Source organism: Microtus oregoni, unplaced genomic scaffold, assembly GCF_018167655.1.
Source record: "Microtus oregoni isolate MIOR12 unplaced genomic scaffold, Mior012 000188F_ref0000398, whole genome shotgun sequence".
Classification (NCBI taxonomy): domain Eukaryota; kingdom Metazoa; phylum Chordata; class Mammalia; order Rodentia; family Cricetidae; genus Microtus; species Microtus oregoni.
Window position 1 is genome coordinate 109,587 of NW_024544847.1, and position 18,392 is coordinate 127,978.

The following is an 18,392-nucleotide window of genomic DNA, read 5'->3' on the forward strand; positions in this document are numbered from 1 at the left end:
TGAAAACTATACCCTTGCTACATTTTTAATTTCTCCTGAACTGTTTATAACTTAAGAAAAGAAAATAAACAGCAAGTAAAATTAAATTTCTTGAGTTTAAATAATCTGAAGATACGTTTGAAATAGCAGTTTATTGTATGTATTTTCACACTTAGTTTGAATCTGCCATCTAGTGTATAGTCTCATTTGCATAGACTGAGCTATTTGTTGACCAACTATGGTGTGACTTTTCTGGGGAGATTAACATCTGCCCTAACTTCTGTCCTTTCCACTGCCCAAAGACTGACTCATTAAGTTCATCTCAATGAATAGAAATGATTTTTTTATAGATTACTCATAGAGCAATGGGAGACCACAGGCATTTGCATTGACCCCTCCCCTGAAGATGCCACACCCTCTCTTACCCAGCTCCTTTTACCTTGAGATCTGTCTGTCCCTCAAGTGATGGAAACTTTGGTTCTTAGTGCAACTTAGTGTGAAAGCAGCAGAGGAGACCCCAGGCTAGTTATATGTTCACGTCTATTCAGTCTGCCCATGTCCGTGTCAGGGGCTCTGCTGTAGGGCAACACTGTTCATATAGGAAACGTTCACTTGTTTCACTACAGTCATGCGTGTTGGGCGCCTCAGTCAGTCTTGCTGCAAGATGGAGGTGATGAGGATTCAGAGGTCTGTGTCATTCACCAGCTGTGTCCAGACCAAGCATGGCTGCCGTAACTGGAAGGAACCCCTGCACACATGTTAAAGTAAATTCTTCACGGCCATGGATTGTAATGCAACCATGAGCCTGTGGCAGCTTCTGCCATGAGAGCTATGGACAAGAGTATAGGATCAAAGGCTCACACTGTGACGAAGAGTGATAAAGAAATAGTTGATGGACTTTTAGGATTTGCTAATCTTGACAATACGGTGTTGCAAGATATCACAGTTTAAAATTGCACCATAAGAAGAAGAATACAAAATTAGACCTGATATCACTAAATGGAAATTATGTAACAATGCTGGTTTCTGGAGAAGTAGAGTCTAAAGGAACAATGGATATCCTTAGACTATGGTTTCTATTAAACTGTTAATATTTAGATTCCATGAAGGGAAGTTTCCATTAGATGAAAGTACTTTGAGGATATGTGTCAGGTTCAAAGGAAACTCCAGTCCCCAATTTCTAATGCCCATTTTCCTCTCATACTGGCCATTCTTCATCAACCTCCTAAGGGACAGAAGACTATCTGTGGTGTCTATTGGCGTATCTAGGCACATGCTGGACCCACGCTCACCCAGTACCTGTGACTCTTCTCAGGTCTTCTCACCTTTCCCCTAGACTAAACTTCTCTAGCTCATGGGCTACCCTTCCAAAGCTCCTCATTTCTGTACAGGTCTGCCCTTTTCGTCATACACTTTCATTTTGCTTTCTCTTTTGTCTTCCTCTTTTGGATTCTGAAGCAAGATTAACAAAAACTCAGAGATAGATATTGGGTTTCAACTGGAAGACCAGAAAAGCAAAGAAGAAAGCCACTGGTTCTTATCTCATCCTCAGTTTGAAAATGGTGATCCTGCCTCCAGCAAACCTCAGAATGAGACTGAGCCTGAGAGCTGTCTCCTCCCATTTTATAATTCTCTTTAGTTCTGGGATTAAGGGCATGTAACACTACTGCCTGGTTTCTAAGGCATGCTAAAAAAATTTGGTTAAAAAAAGAAAGAAGAGATAAAGGAGGGTAGAAGACAGGCCCTGCCAAGACAGGTGGTGAAGACAGATGACCAAAGATGACCAACACAACAACAATCTATTCCCAGATCCAGTGATTTGTGTTGGTCCACCCCAATGTCTACTTCATCTAAGAGCTAGTACTACAGACCAAGGGCCACAGGAACACCATGACTCTTGTCAACATCAGGATATCCAGGAAGAATCTCAGTGATGAGTCAGTATCTATGATGTGTAAGAAGCCAGAAACATAGAACCAGACCAACAGCTTATTGCAATGAATAGTTGCATGTATAGCTGTTTGAGCAAAAAATATTCTTTGTGACACTGCAGTTTCCAATGACACTATGACAAATTGGTATATGATGTCCAAGATACAGAATAGTTTGTTTTCTGGATTGGACCTCCTTGAAAGGCCTCCATGGTCCATTCTCTCAGGGCCGTGTTGGTATTGGCGGTCAGTGCTGCTGCCCCAGGCACTGATGAAACCTGAGGTCAATGTAGATGTCTGTGGTCTGTGCTGCCACCTGAAGCCATTTTGATGTCTGTGGTCCATGCTGTGGATGCAGGCCATGTTTGGGTCATTGATCCTACTGTAGCAAGGGGTTGTGTTGACATCGGAGGCCCATGTTACCACTGAAGGCCATGTGGATGCTCATTGTCTATGCCACTGTCTGAAGCACTGTCTGTTGGCATCCATGCCCCTGAGCCCTCTGAGGGCCATGTTGATGTTGGTGTCCCATGTGTTCACCTGAGGCCATGTTGATATCCGTGGTTCATGCTGTTGCTGAGAGCTATGTCTGGGTCATGGTCCTGATGTGGCTGGGGATGTGTTGATGAACATAGGTCATGTTACCACCTAAGATCTTCAGGGATATCAATAGTTAGTGGCATTGCCAATAGACATGTTGATTTTTGTGGACTATGCTGCTGTGGAGGGCCATGTTGATGTCTCTTTGAGGTCTCCTGGGGTCATGTGGATGTTTGTTGTCTGTGCTGTTACCAGAGGCCATGTTGATATCCATGGGCCTGGCTGTCACTGTGGTCCATAGTGGTGTTCATGGCCCATGTTACCCCAGAGGCCATATTGACGACTTTGTCCCATGCTGCTGATAAAGACTGTGATGGTGTCTGTGCTCTGTGCTTCAGCAGAGAGCCATCCTGTTGTCTGTTGTCTGCACTCCCACAGGACATCAAGAGGAAGTTCCTGGAAAGCACTGAGTCTGTAGACCAGGTGGATGTTCATAGTCAGTGCTATTGCCAGAAACCAAGTAGAAGCCCATGATTCATGATCCCACTGACTGTAAATGGCAAGGAAGCGACTTTTACAGTGATATTGATTACTGCAGATTCACTGTTTTGAAACAGGAACATTGAAGTTTCTGCAACAACCCCTACCATCACTCTGCCACCCCCAAAAAGTAACAGCAAAGTTAAAAAAATAAATAGTAAAGTATAGTTCTCCAAAATTGATGACGTCTTGTAGGGGTGCAGATGGAGAAGATCTCAGTTTCCTTTAAGGGGATGACCACTGGGAGTTTGACCATGCTCCAGCAGTACATGGGCATTAGGAATTGACCTCAAATTTTTTCCTTTCCTTATTTTTTCTTCCTTCTTTCCTTCCTCCCCCATTTCTTTCTTTCTTTCTTTTTCTTTTTGGTGGAATAGGTTACAAAAATGGGGATGATCATGCAGGGACTAGGAAGTCAGTGTGATTGGGTTCATTATGGAAATTTTCAAATAATTGATACAAATATTATGTTGGGAAAAAAGAAACTTATTTGAGGAATCAAGAGTCAAAGATTGTGGTTTTTAATTTAGCAATGTTTCTCCTGGAAGACACAAAATGTTAAATAAAAATTTATAATGTAAGAAAGGACCAGGCAGGAAAATGTAGCCATCCCTCCACTCCAAAAGGAAGAGGCAGGTGTCCTTTGTTTTCTGTTGTGACTATTGGTATCAGGTCAAACTGTCAAAGACATTTTATTGACAGTGAAGCCACACCTGGAAACTTGACACAAAAAATTGTCACTAATGTATTTTTACAGTAAAAACAAAAAGCTTGTTTCCCATAGACAGCCACTAAAGTAGATAGTCTGCAATACAGCCTAATGTCAAATAAGTTTCTATTATGCAAGAGACTGACTTTAGGACATTTAAGAACAATGGGTCTTTTTTTTTTTTTTTGGTTTTTCGAGACAGGGTTTCTCTGTGATTTTGGAGCCTGTCCTGGAACTAGCTCTTGTAGACCAGGCTGGTCTTGAACTCACAGAGATCCGCCTGCCTCTGCCTCCCGAGTGCTGGGATTAAAGGCGTGTGCCACCACCGCCCGGCCTGAACAATGGGTCTTTAATCATCTTAAAGTTCAATTTTTGATGGTAGGGGTTGTTGCAGAAACTTCAATGTTCCTGTCTCAAAACAGTGAATCTGCAGTAATCAATATCACTGTAAAAGTCGCTTCCTTGCCATTTACAGTCAGTGGGATCATGAATCATGGGCTTCTACTTGGTTTCTGGCAATAACACTGACTATGAACATCCACCTGGTCTACAGACTCAGTGCTTTCCAGGAACTTCCTCTTGATGTCCTGTGGGAGTGCAGACAACAGACAACAGGATGGCCCTCTGCTGAAGCACAGAGTACTTGTTATAATTGTGTTTAATTAGCATTAACACAACAGGAGTAAACTTGCGAGTACATTTCATTTTCCATTGTATAAAACATATCTCTCCCAAACCACCGGCTCATGTTGGATGAAAGTGTACTTCAAAGTCTCAATTTCTAAACACTTATTGTCCCTTTGGGACTTATTAAGGGATCTGAGACTCACTGCAGATTCAGGAGTGTCTTGGTGACACCTCACTGTGTGTGGACTAAAGTGATAATAGCTATTCAGGCTGCACAGATCACGTTTTGAGACCCCAGCACAGAAAAGGATCATAACATTTCTTGGAAGAAAAATTAGTACTGAGATATTCTATTCTCTAACTATTCTCCCTGTTAGTGTTCCAGTATGTGACTGAAGCAACCAAACACTTGACCACTGACCAGGTGCCATGTCCTTTGGAGGAGCCAAGTTAAGAACCTCAGGTATGGGAACTGTGTCAATGTGGGTTTGCTGCTGGAGACAGAGTCTGTCCTGTCACAGCTGCTTCTTAGAGCATCCTAACTGCATCAGCAGAAGGCCTGGATTACCTAGAGCACTCAGTGATCTTGCATTCTAGCAAGCAACCAGAAGAAAGGAATGTGAACTTCTTTTTTAAAAAAAATTAATTAATTAATTAAACATTTCCACCTTCTCCCATTTCCCTCCCACTCTCCCCACTCTCCCTCCTCTTCCCTCTCCAGTCCTAAGAGCAGTCAGGGTTCCCTGCCCCATGGGAAGTTCAAGGTCCTCCCCCCTCCATCCAGGTCTGGGAAGGTGAGCATCTAAACATACCAGGCTCCCACAAAGCCAGTCCATGCAGTAGAATCAAAACCCAGTGCCATTATTCTTGGCTGCTCAGTCAGCCCTCATCGACAGCCACATTCAGAGAGTCCAGTTTGATCACATGCTCCATCAGTCCCAGTTCAGCTGGCCTTGGTGAGCTCCCATTAGATCAGTCCCACCTTCTCAGTGGGTGGACGCACCCCTCACGGTCCTGACTTTCTTGCTCATGTTCTCCCTCCTTCTTCTCCTCATTTGGACTTTGGGAGCTTGTTGTTTCTTGGGCAGCAGAGGAGAGGGTGCCTGAACTGGCCTTATCCTATAGCCACACTGATGAATATCTTGCATATCACCACAGAACCTTCATCCGGCGATGGATAGAGATAGAGACAGAGACCCACATTGGAGCACTGGACTGAACTCCCAAGGTCCCAAGGTCCAAATGAACTTCTTTTTTTATATATCAATAATTCATGAAATGAAATTTAGTAAACCTAAATATATTTCATTTTTATGGATCTTTTAAGAAACCCAGACTTAAATTTATATTTACAAATTGATATTGTTGTTGGTTGTTTTACCTCTTAGCTCTTTTGGTTCTTGGGAGGTCCAACACCCAGCTTTCAAATGTATCACACATAGGCTTATTCTTACTTATAAATGCTTTCTCTTAGCTTGCCTTGTTTCTAACCAGCCTTTCTTAACTAAGTTATTCTGTCTACCTTCTGCCTCTGGGTTTTTACCTTTTTCTATTTCTGTATATCTTTCTTTACTTCTTATTCTATGGCTTGCTATATTGGTGGGTGGCTGGCCCCTGGAGTCTTCCTCTCCTTCTCCCCTTTCCACTAGATCTTTGATCCCTTCTTCCAAGATTTCTCTTCCTATTTATTCTTTCTGCCTACCAGCCATGCCTATCCTTTTTCCTCCCTTGCTGTTGGCCATTCAGCTATTTGTTAGCCAAATCAGGTGTTTTAGACAGGCAAAGTAGCACAGCCTCACAGACTTTAACAAATGTAACCTAAAAGAATGCAACGCATCTTTGAATCATTAACACAAATGTTCTGTAGCATAAATAAATGTAACACCACTTCAACTAATATTCTACGCCCCTTTATGATAAAGGTCATGGAGAGATTAGGAATACAAGGTTCAGACCTAAATATAATAAAAGCAATATACAGAAAGCCAACAGCTAACATCAAATTAAATGGAGAGAAACTTAGAGCCATTCCACTAAAATCAGGAACAACACAAGGCTGTCCACTATCTCCATACCTCTTTAATATAGTGCTTGAAGTTCCAGCAATAGCAATAAGACAACATAAGGAGATCAAGGGGATTCGAATTGGAAAGGAAGAGGTCAAACTTTTGTTATTTGCAGATGATTTGATAGTGTACATAGGTGACTCCAAAAACTCTACCAGAGAACTCCTACAGCTGATAAATACCTTCAGTGATGTGGCAGGATATGAGATCAACTCAAAAATATCAGTAGCCCTCCTATACACAAAGGATAAAGAAGCAGAGAGGGAAATCAGAGATTTGTCATTAAGACAAAAAGGCAACCTACTGAATGGGAGAAGATCTTCACCAACCCCACATCAGACATAGCCTGATCTCCAAAATATATAAAGAACTCAAGAAACTAGACATTAAAATTCTGAATAGCCCAATTAAAAAATGGGGTACTGAACTGAACAGAGAATTCTCAACAGAAGAAGTTCAAATGGCCAAAAGATACTTAAGGACATGTTCAACTTCCTTAGTGATCAGGGAAATGCCAATCAAAACAAGTTTGAGATACCATCTTACACCTGTCAGAATGGCTAAAATCAAAAACACCAATGATAGCCTTTGCTGGAGAGGTTGTGGAGGAATGGGTACACTCACCCATTGCTGGGGGGAATGCAAACTTGTGCAACCACTTTGGAAATCAGTGTGGTGGTTTCTCAGGAAACTAGGAGTCAACCTATCTCAGGATCCAGGAATACCACTCTTGGGGATATACCCAAGAGATGCCCATTTGTTGTGAGGAGCTTCGGGCCGGGTGCCCCGCTGCTCCTATTACAACAGAGTGGCGCCCAGCGTGGTAATGAACTCCACGTAAAACCTGAGAGAGCTTAATTTTTTTTTTTTTTTTTTTTTTTGGTTTTTCGAGACAGGGTTTCTTTGTGGTTTTGGAGCCTGTCCTGGAACTAGCTCTTGTAGACCAGGCTGGTCTCGAACTCACAGAGATCTGGCTGCCTCTGCCTCCCGAGTGCTGGGATTAAAGGCGTGCGCCACCATCAAAAAACAGAGTTTAACACAACTTTTGGCTGTTAGTTGGTGGCGTGCTGTAGAGAGATTTCCTGATTCGGCATCAGCAGCAGAAAAAATGCTGCATCATTTTAGAGCGCAGCTTCCTGGGGCTGTGCTGCCAGCGTGAACTCTGGCGTTAAAGCATTTCAATGGATTTATGGGACTGAATGTTTGTGTTCCTGCTTGGGATTGGAAGGAGAGTGCTCTGAGACCATGCTGATGGCTCAGCGCTCCCTGCTTGCACCTGGGCAGACTGCAGAATCAGGCTTAGGTAGGCAGAAGAGCATGGCAGATTCCTGCCACCATACAGAGACATGCTTTCAGACTGCGCAGTGCTCTGCGTGTCAGATTTGGCTGTAACTTGGATGAAAAGAATTTCTGTGCTGCACGCTCAGTCTCAGAATTAAAGTGCTGAGTGCCGCTCCTACCTGGCGGCCCCTGAGCTAGCAAAAAATGGTATGTCCTCCATTTTGAAATTGTCCTGACTCAGCAGCAGGAAAAAACTGGCTGTTTTAAAATACCAGCTTTCTGGGCTGTGCCGCCATCGTGATCTCTGTCTGGCTCCTGCGGGAGACAGAGCATTTGAATGGTGCATTTGGAGTAAAGTGCTATGATTTGTTTGATGGCAACTAGACTTGATGTGTGCCTTAAAGGAAGTCATTGCCTGCTGCGGCTCAGAGGCACAAGCAGCTCCACCACGCTACTGGTGCAATGTGCAAGGATCAGAGGCACAAGCGGCTCCACCATGTTGGACTGGGTGGGGCAAGCTGGCAGTACTTGTTTTTGACCTAGGAATGTCACAGCTTAGATTCTTAAGTACTTAATGATTTAAAACTGCAAAACAAAGTGCTCCTAGATAGTAAAAAAATTGTAGATTCACAATAAAACAGATTCAGACATAAAAGACCACAATGTTGGATGAGTGTACGTAGGCTTGAGAGAGAGAAGAAAAGAATATAGAGAATAAAGTTAATGGTTTTAAAAAAAAGGGTAAAGTCTTTCAAGAGACAGAGTACAGATAGTTGTAGATTAAAAGAAATAAAAAAATAAGCCACGTAAAAATGGAAAATTCACAGAGAATCTGGATTCTTTGTATTATTGTGTTTTCTTTAAAATTTTTGACTGTAAAGGAGCTAAGTACAGAGAGACATTTCATTACATGGGCTGCCAAGCTAAACCAGAATGGATACAAGGGTATTACGATTTCAAAATTTGGGTCTAAGGATATGATGCTTTGGAGAGGGTCTTCTTTTGTTTTCACAGAGGACCAGAACCGGTGGATTGATTCTATCCCGATATGGTATGATAGACCATGACCTCCCAAAAAGTTGCTGTGAACACCCTCAAAAAATTACTTCACTCAATTGCCAACTGAGATAAACCTGGCATACAGGTTACACCCTAAATGATATAATTAACAGCGCCCCCATTCAGCAGGAAGCAGTTTGGAGAGAAAAACCTGCACCCATGTTCCCAAAATATTGTTTATAAATGTTCTTTTACATTTAAAGGGGGAAATGATATAGATATGAATAATTTACATTGGTATGGATTTTAAGGTCAATTTTGTTATATGTATATGTATTTCTGATCTTGATTAAGGTATTGTGATTGTGTAGTTCATTTTTAAAATGTAATGTATAATTAGAAAATATAGGTTGTTGATGGATAATCATAAATAATAGTCAAGTTTGTAGTCATGTTACTTAGATTTTCTAGATATATAGAGAAATATTTCAGATAGGCATTCTTCATATCTCTCAAAGGCTGCAGAATATGGCATTTAAAATATTTTAATAACTTAGGACTTTTCATGACAATGAGACATGTCTGCTCCTGGCGGCACCAATCTACTTCGAGAGGAAGATGGGCATCGAAGAGGATCCTTATGGAGTTTAAAGAAGTTTCATAAACCAGTATGAAACTTCTTTAAACTGAGGCAACCTAGGTCTGCCTAGGGGCCCCAGCAACAGCTCCTGTTATATGAGACAAGATGACCTGAACCAGCATTCAGCTACCATGAGAGATTCTGATGCCAGTGCTGTTGCTTCCCCTCCCTCACATGGGTCGGATATATAAGGCTTTTTCTTTTCTAAAATAATCTAAGCTTGTTACACCCATCTTATCTCCATAAGTCTGAGATTTTGACCTTCGTGCCTATACACCCCTTGCCCCAAGGAGAAGCTCGGTGGGACAGAATAGCAGATCAAAGCAACACCACTCAGCAAAAGCAAATCCAGAAATGGGCACCTAGACCTGTAATCTCCCAAATCTCAGATGCCTAGATACCAGAATAAAAACACAACCAATAGCAGCCAGGTCAGTATATCCCTACTAGAGCCCAAATATCCAGGGTTGAATATTCCAACACAGTTAAAGCACAAGGAAAAAATTCTTAAAAGCCTATGTGAAGGTGAAAGAAGCCCTCAAAGAAGAAATTAATAAAACCCTTAAAGAAATCCAGGAAACCACAAACAGTGTGAAGAAATGACGAAGTCCCTTAAAAAATCTGCTTTTTGGAACCTATTCCCTATAGTGGGATGCCTCCCTCTGCCATGATGCAGGGAAGAACTTGGTCCTGCTTCAGCTTGATATGCCATGCATTGTTGACACTCATGGGAGGCCTTACCCTTTCAGAGAAGTGGGTAGGAGGTATAAAAAAGGTAAGGGGAGGGAACAGAAGGTTATGACGGATGGGAAACTGTGGTCGGTATATAAAATAAATAAAAAATTAATAAAAAGTCCAGATAAACACACACATGCACACACAAAAACAAACCAGTGGAAGGAAATGAATAAACTGTTCAAGACCTGAAAATAGAATCAATAAAGACAACCAAAACAGAGAGTGGGAAATATTTATGAAGCCTCCTTCCTTTCCTATTCATAAGGCATTCATTTTTCAGGGAAAGCATTATATCATTGCCTCCATTCCCATGATACTGCTTGTATCACGGTGGGTCAGGTGGCTTTAAGACTGGCCACTCAGGCTATGAGAGCAGACTGGACAAGGCCTGAAAAGACTTACTGCCTCCACTGAATATTTACTGAGATGCTTATCCCACACAAATATTTGGCTGGGAAATACCATAAACATGTGGGTCTCCAAGTGGTGTTTTAGAAACATTGCCATGAGAAAGGCAGCTCAGATGGCCACTGGTTTATAGATGGAGAAACCAAGGGCCAAAGGAAGGTAACACAGAGCCAGATCTCAAGGGGGAGTGTTTACCCCTTAGTCACTAAGATGTCAGGATCCCACAGAGACACTGCTCGACTTCTCAAGCAGTTCCATAATTAGGTAAGAATGGATCTCCTTCAGAACTTGGTAGACTTGGTCTTTGCATGCCCTGGTCCAGGACCGGCTAAAGCTGAAGAGCTTCCGCATCTTCTCTTGGTTGGTGGCTTCAGCCCGCACTGCCTCATACTCCTCTTCACTCAGCACCAGACACTGCAGCAGTTTATCTAAGAGAGGGTCCACTGATGTCACTCGGTCTATCAGCTCCTTCCGATGCTGGTCCATGAAGTGTGGCAAGGAAGAACTATCTGAGGGCAAAGATGAGACTGGCACTGAGCAAAGAAAGACTCCTCCATGGGCTCTCCCACTGCTTGCCCACATCTTTTTGTTTTTCCTCACATACCTTATCTTTACTCTTGGCTCACTCCTTCCTCTGGGAAATCATTTAAAAAATATCTGTACCTATTCTGGGGTCACTTATTAGTCTGATACTCTGCCTAACTAGGAGGATGGGTTCATGGTGAGGTGTTCAGGTTGGAAGTGGATAGAGTTATTATTTCTATAGGAAACAGCAAGGGGCATGGGAGGAGCTCTGCCCTGGGCATGCACCTTTCCTATACATCTTGGTGAGATTTGCAAAATGAAACTCCCTCCTTTATCATTGCCCCTTCTCAAGGAACAGATGATGTACCAGCAGAATACTTTTAGTTTCACTGACCTCTTACAGTATTACTAACCTTTGGTGACTGCAGAGATCCTGAGTGGTGAAGATCTGAGGTCCCCTGGAAGAAAGGAGAGATGATGCATTTGTAGAAATGCCTGTCACCTGCTCTCAGTGCACCCATGCCTGAGATTTTGAGAATTAATTGCAGGAATTCTGATATGATCTGGGATGTGAACATTTCCTTATTAATATGGGGAATATAGGTGCCAGGCATACCATCACTGAGAGACAAGATATGTGAATGAATAATAGACATTTATCCCACATGATGACAGCCTCATTTTTTCCTAGACTGAATTCTTCATGGAGAACCAACCAAGTCCTTTGCTGGATTAAATAATTTAACATTTGATTCAAAGTAGGAAACTATTTTCTTTTTTTAACCTTGTAGCTCACATGCTACAAATGTATGTTCTCAGTTTGATGGAAAAATCAAGATGAAGACACTGAGCACATGGGAATAATGAGTTAATTTTAGCATCAATTTAATGGGGTTAATAAATTTCAACTCATGAATAAAACCAAAGGGTTTGAGAAGATCCAACTTTCACGAGGCTCTAACAGTTTAGGGAAGTCAGTGGAAGAGCCCAGTTTGTAGTATTGGAAACACTGGTCCCATTTGTATGAAGGAAGGGTGATATTTCTTACACTCCATGCTGGCAGGGCCATCTTGTTGTGTCCTGACTTGTAAATGAACTGAACATTTAATGAAGAAAGTGCCCAAGTGACCGTGCACTTAAAAACCAAAATGTAAGATTGTGGAAAAAGAGGGCCATCATTATGGTCTTCTAGTAATTATTACTTTCCCACATTGAAAGGAATAGACTTTAATGAGTTCCAATAGAATTATGAAAATACATGGAAGAGGTCAGCTTAATATAAAAAAATATCATTATTGCTCCCACCAGCTAAGGATCATGATGTGAGCTATGTACAAGCAAAACTTAACCTTTCCAATCATCCTCCCAGTTATTCATTCTGATTTTCAGTTTACAGGTAAGGAAGGTCAGACTCAAATGAGTTAAGTCATTTTCCAAGATTCCCTGAGGAGTAAGAGCTAGAATGAGACTAAAAACCTAAAGCTGGGGCAGGTCAGTTCACCTGTGGATCACCCAGGTCAAGGCTGAGGAAAGCCTATTCTTTGATCATATGTGGAGCCTGTTGTAGCATCTCAGAAGGAAGCACTACTTTTTGACAGCTGTCAAGGACTGGGCATCCCAAGGGGTATTGATTAGGTGAGCTTGGTTTTGGCATTTTGGATACTGGACTAAGGTTGTACTGTTAATTTCACTATTTGGTTTTCTCTTGATAATGTCAGCTTGAAAATATAGATGACTTACAATGGCCAATAAACAAATAAATGAATAAAACAGAATGTTTGACAGAAAACCGAACCATAAAAAAATCAAAGAACTCTGCAATAAAAATATTATGGCATACATCAAAGAAGTAAATTAAGGAAGACCTTAGAAAGTCACCTCCACCATGTTTAGAATAATCAATATTGTGAAAATAGCCATGCTATTAAAAACTTAAGATTCCAGGGACATTCTTTTTTTTTTTTTTTTTTTTGAGACAGGGTTTCTCTAGCTTTGGAGTCTGTCCTGGAACTAGCGCTTGTAGACCAGGCTGGCCTCGAACTCACAGAGATCCGCCTGCCTCTGCCTCCCGCGTGCTGGGATTAAAGGCATGAGCCACCACCACCCGGCTCCAGGGACATTCTTAATATATAGTAGGAAAAAATCCTGAAATACACATGGAACACAAGAGACAAATTATGGCCAAGGTAATCTTGGACAAAGACACTATTATGGATAATATCAGCACAACTATTTTCAAATTAATACTACAGCATGTTATGGACACAAAACAGTACCTAGGTCAATGGAACAGAATACAGGATCTAGATAAAATCCACACAACCACAGCTACCTGACATTTGATGAAAAGGTCAAATATATACAGGGGAGAAATGACAGACTGTTTAACAAATTGTACTGGAAAACTTAAATCGAACATGTAAAAGAATTAAACTAGATCTCTATATCTCACCTTTAAAATATTAGCTCTATATCAGTAAAAAACCTCAATGTATGATCAAATCACTGAAACCAGTAGATCAAAAAGTAGGTAGAACATTTCAACATAGCAGCATAAATAAGGATTGTCTGAATAAGACTTTGGTAGCATAGGAAGCAAAACCAGTAATAGATAAGTCAGACCTCAAGACACTAAAAAATTTCTGTATAGCAAAGGAAATTTAATTGAGTAAAGACTTATCCAAGAATGAGACAAACTGCTACCCAACTAACATCTATCTGTAGATTAGTAATCAGAATAAACATGGAACTCAAAAACTTAAATGCCAAGGAAATTACCCAATTATAAGATGAGCCATAGGAGTAACCAGAGAATTCTCAATTGAGGAAATACACATGGCTAAGGAACATTTTGCTATTAGGAAAATTCAGGTTAAATTACTTATGAATTCAAGTTTGAGAATGTTCACTATCAAAGTAACAATTCTGTGGGAGTGCAAGCTAGTGTAGTCACTGTGGAAATCAATCTGGAGACTTCTTAAGGACAAGAAATAGAAATACCGCATAGCCCAGCCTTACCATTCCCAGTAATGTCTCTAAGGGAATTTGAATCTTAATATGAAGACATTTGCACAACCATGCTTATTCAATCATGTTCTATTCACAGTAACTAGGAAATGCAATCAGCCTAATATCCATCAATAAATGATTAGGTAATGAATGTGTAACACATATATAGCATGAAATTTTATTCAGGTGTGTAGAAAAAGACATTATGAAGGGTAAGAAAACAAAATAGGAAAAACATTGAGCAAGATAACTCAGGGACAGAAAGAAACACCACATTTATCACATTAGTTTCTGTCCTGGAGTCTTTTGTTTTGTGTTGTTAAAATGATGTGCCTCTGGTAACCAGAACACTAGAAAGGAACAGGACCTTGGGGAGGAAAAGAGGACAGTAGTGTCATAAGGGTAGATATAGAGGTAAAATATGGGTAGAAGGGAATGCTGGGGTCATAAACGTTCAAACACAAAATGAGGTGGGGGATGGAGGAGATGAGGGAATGGGTGGAATATCATGTTAAAAATAAAGACAGTATATAAAAGCCACAAGGAAATCTATTATTTGGTAACCCAATATAAAACAGGTAAAAGAATTTGCATGCAAGATACCCTATGAGGCTTGAAATGGGGGTTTTTACAAGTTGTGAATTTCAACTGGGCAGTGGTAGCACACATTTTTAATCCCAGCACTTGGGAAGCAGAGGCAGGTGGATCTCTGTGAGTTCGGGGCAAGCCTGGTCTATAAGAGTTTGTTCCAGGGCAGGCTTCAAAGAAACACAAAAAACCCTGTCTCAAAAAAAAAAAAAACTAAAAAAGTTGTAAATTTCAAAACAAAACCCAGTTCTAGCTGTATGTTATTTCCATAGGAGCTGTTGGGCAGGGAATCCCTGGAGATCCCAAGACAATACAGGCACATGTCATTCTTCTTGGTTCCCCTTCATAATTAGTGGATAAGACCTCATCTGGAATAAGTGGTATAGAGAATCCAAACATCTCGGATATGTGGTATAGAGAATTCAAGATGGAACTGAGTTGAAAGCTTCCTTCCTGTTGCTAAGGTTTCATAGTGTTATGTAGGATGCTGGGGAAGACAAGGCAACAACAACAGTCTATTCTCGGTATGTACTCTATGATACTTTTTTATATTTATTCTTCTCTCATATATTGCATTCTGACTGCAGTTTCCCTTTCTTCTTCCTGTCCCAGTCCCTCTCCCACCTCCCCTTGCTCCTGGATCTACTCTTCCTCAGTTTTCCTTCAAAAAAAGACAGGCCTCCTGCTGTAGGAGTTCCTTCTGTTTGTGTGTTACTTTCATTGGTTAATTAATAAAGAAACTGCTTGACCTGATAGGGAACAACTTAGGTAAGCAGAGAAGACAGAACTGAATGCTGGGAAGAAGAAAGCAGAGTGAGAGAGCCATCATGACGCTGCCAGGTCAGACATGCTAAATCTTTCCTGGTAAGCCATGACCTCATGGTGAACACAGATGAATAGAAATGCATTAAATCAAGATGTGAGAGTTAGCCAATAAGAGGCTAGAGATAATGGGCGAGGCAGTGATTTAATTAATACAATTTCTGTGTGGTTATTTTGGGTGTAAGCTATCGAGGTGGCCAGATGAGGGGCCCCGCTCCCTACAACAGTTTGGCCTCCAACATGGTAAACTGAGTCCATGTAAAACCCAAGAGGGCTTTAAAAGGAATTCTAGACACAAATACAGAGTTTAACACAACTTTTTGCTGTTTGCTGCCAGGGTGCCAGAGATTTTCCTGACTTAGCAATAGCAGCAGAAAAAAGCTGCACCATTTTAAAATAAGACTTTCTGGGCCCTGCTGCCAGTGCAAACTCTGATTATGGAGCATTTGTGGGCCCAGGTGTTTGAGTGCCCATTTGGGGTCAGGAGGAAAGTAGCTGAGACCATCCCATGGCTCAGCTCTTCCTGCCTGGGCAGGTGGTGGGATCAGGTCTACTAGGCTTGGGCAGGCAAATGAGCATGGCAGATTCCCACCACCATGCAGAGAGATGTTTCCAGACTGCACAGTGCTCTGCATGGCAGATTTGGCATAACTCAGATTTAATGCTTTAAAAAAAAGGGTAAAGTCTTAAAGAGACAGAGTACTAAGCCACGTAAAAATGAAAAATTCCCAGAGAGTCTGGATTATGTGTATTATTGTGTTTTCTTTGAACTTTTTGACTGTAAAGGAACTAAGTACAGAGAGACATTTCATTGTATGGGCTGCTAAGCTAAACCAGCATATATATTATAAAGCTATTTTGACTTCAGAATTTGGGTCTAAGGATATGATGCTTTGGAAAAGAGGTTCTTCTTTTGTTTTCACAGAGGATGAGACCCTGTGGATTGCTTCTAGACTAATATGGTATGATAGACCACACCCTTCTGAACACCCTCAGAAAATTACTCTACTGCTGACTGAGATGAACCTAGCACACAGGATATACCATGAAGGACCTGATTAGCAGTGCCCCCATACAGCAAGAAGACATTTGGAGAGAAAAAACTATGCCCATATTCCCAAATACTGTTTATAAATGTTCTTTTACATTTAAGGGGGATATGAATAATTTGCATTGGTATAAATCTTGATTTATTGATACAAGTTTAAGGTCAATTTTGTTATATGTATATATATTTCTGATCTTGATTAGGGTATTGTGATTGTGAAGCTCATTTAAAAAATGTAATGTATAATTAAGAAATATAGGTTAATAGATAATCATCTACAATAGTTAAATTTGTAGTCATGTTAGTTTAGATTTTCTATATGTGCATAAATATATTTCAGATAGATATTCTTCATATCTTTCAAAGACTACAGAATATGGCATTTAAAATGTTTCAGTAACTTAGGTCTTTTCATGACAATGAGACATAGCTGCTCTTGGTAGCACCAAGATACTTCCTGAGGAAGATGGGCATCAAAGAGGCTCCTAATGGAGTTGGTTAGCCATTTGGGCAAGAAATTGCTCTTGCCTGGACTGCTGTATAGACTGGACATGAAGAACCCACAGAAAGATGACTGATGAACTTGCCCAAAGGTGAGATGATCCTTTGGGGTTCCTATTTCATGAAAGAGTCTACAAGGCATTCTGTAGGACACAGAAGAAAGTAACTAAACTGTCTTTAAAATTTCCTGCTTCATGGAAATTTCTGCTGGAAACTAGGGGTCTTTAGGCTAAAGATGGTACAGAAGAACTTTGGGTGACTGTACTGGCAATGAGATATCTCTGTCATTTTTAGAGTTTTGGAAGTTGCTTACTTCTTATTTACTTAGGTAATATTCTATCCTTCTCGAGTCTTTGATGGAGTTGAAGAATAGATAGATAGTTATAGTATTCTTTTGTTATGATAAAAGATAAAATAGATATAAATTGTAACTATAATTCTTGCTTGATAACTGTTTTGTTATATGTAATTTTACTATGTTAAAATTAAAGCTTTCCTTTCCTTTTTAAACAGAAAAGAGGAAATGGTGTAGGAGGTCCTTCTGTTTGTGTGTTGCTTTCACTGGTTAATTAATAAAGAAACTGCTTGACCTGATAGGGAACAACTTAGGTAAGCAGAGAAGACAGAACTGAATGCTGGGAAGAAGAAAGCAGAGTGAGAGAGCCATCATGGAGACACCAGGTCAGACATGCTAAATCTTTCCTGGTAAACACAGATTAATAGAAATGGGTTAAATCAAGTGTAAGAGTTAGCCAATAAGAGGCCAGAGATAATGGGCCAGGCAGTGATTTAACTAATACAATTTATGTGTGGTCATTTCGGGTGTAAGCTAGCCAGAACAAGGGGCCCTGCTCCCTACAACAGCCTTCCAGGGTTATCAATTGAACATAGCATAACAAGCTAGAAAAAGACTAGAAATATCTCCTCATATTCATATCAAGGCTTGATGAGGCAACACAGTAAAAGTAGGGAAAAGAGTCAGAGACAGCCCCCACTCCCACTCTGAGGAGTCCAACAAGATCACTAACCTACACAAACAACATATATGTGAAAGTCCTAGATTGGACCCATACTGGCTCCCTGATTGTCAGTTAAGATTCTGTGAGTCTTTATGAGCTCTGGTTAGTTGACTCTTTGGGCTGTGTTATATAACCAATCTGCTATGCTATGTAACAAGTAGCTCTGTAATTACATTTCAGGTTCACTTCACAAAATAAAATCCATCCCAAATACTATGAAACTGATAAAACAAACAAAATCAGATCTGAGGAGATCTTAGGGCCTTGAGAGGAGCTACTATTGCTACCAAGCTAAATGGACATAGTATCAATGACATTCTAAATACCTATGCTTGGGCTGGACAGATGGCTCAGCAGTTAAGAGCACTGCCTGCTCTTCCAAAGGTCCTGAGTTCAATTCCCAGCAACCACATGGTGGCTCA

At 40.8% G+C, this 18,392-nt stretch overlaps 1 pseudogene; it reads right to left on the bottom strand.

The window, feature by feature from the left end:
* Nucleotides 1-10,671: 10,671 nt before the first annotated feature.
* The window catches only part of LOC121445423, a 140,695-nt pseudogene continuing 132,974 nt past the window's right edge, over nucleotides 10,672-18,392 (bottom strand).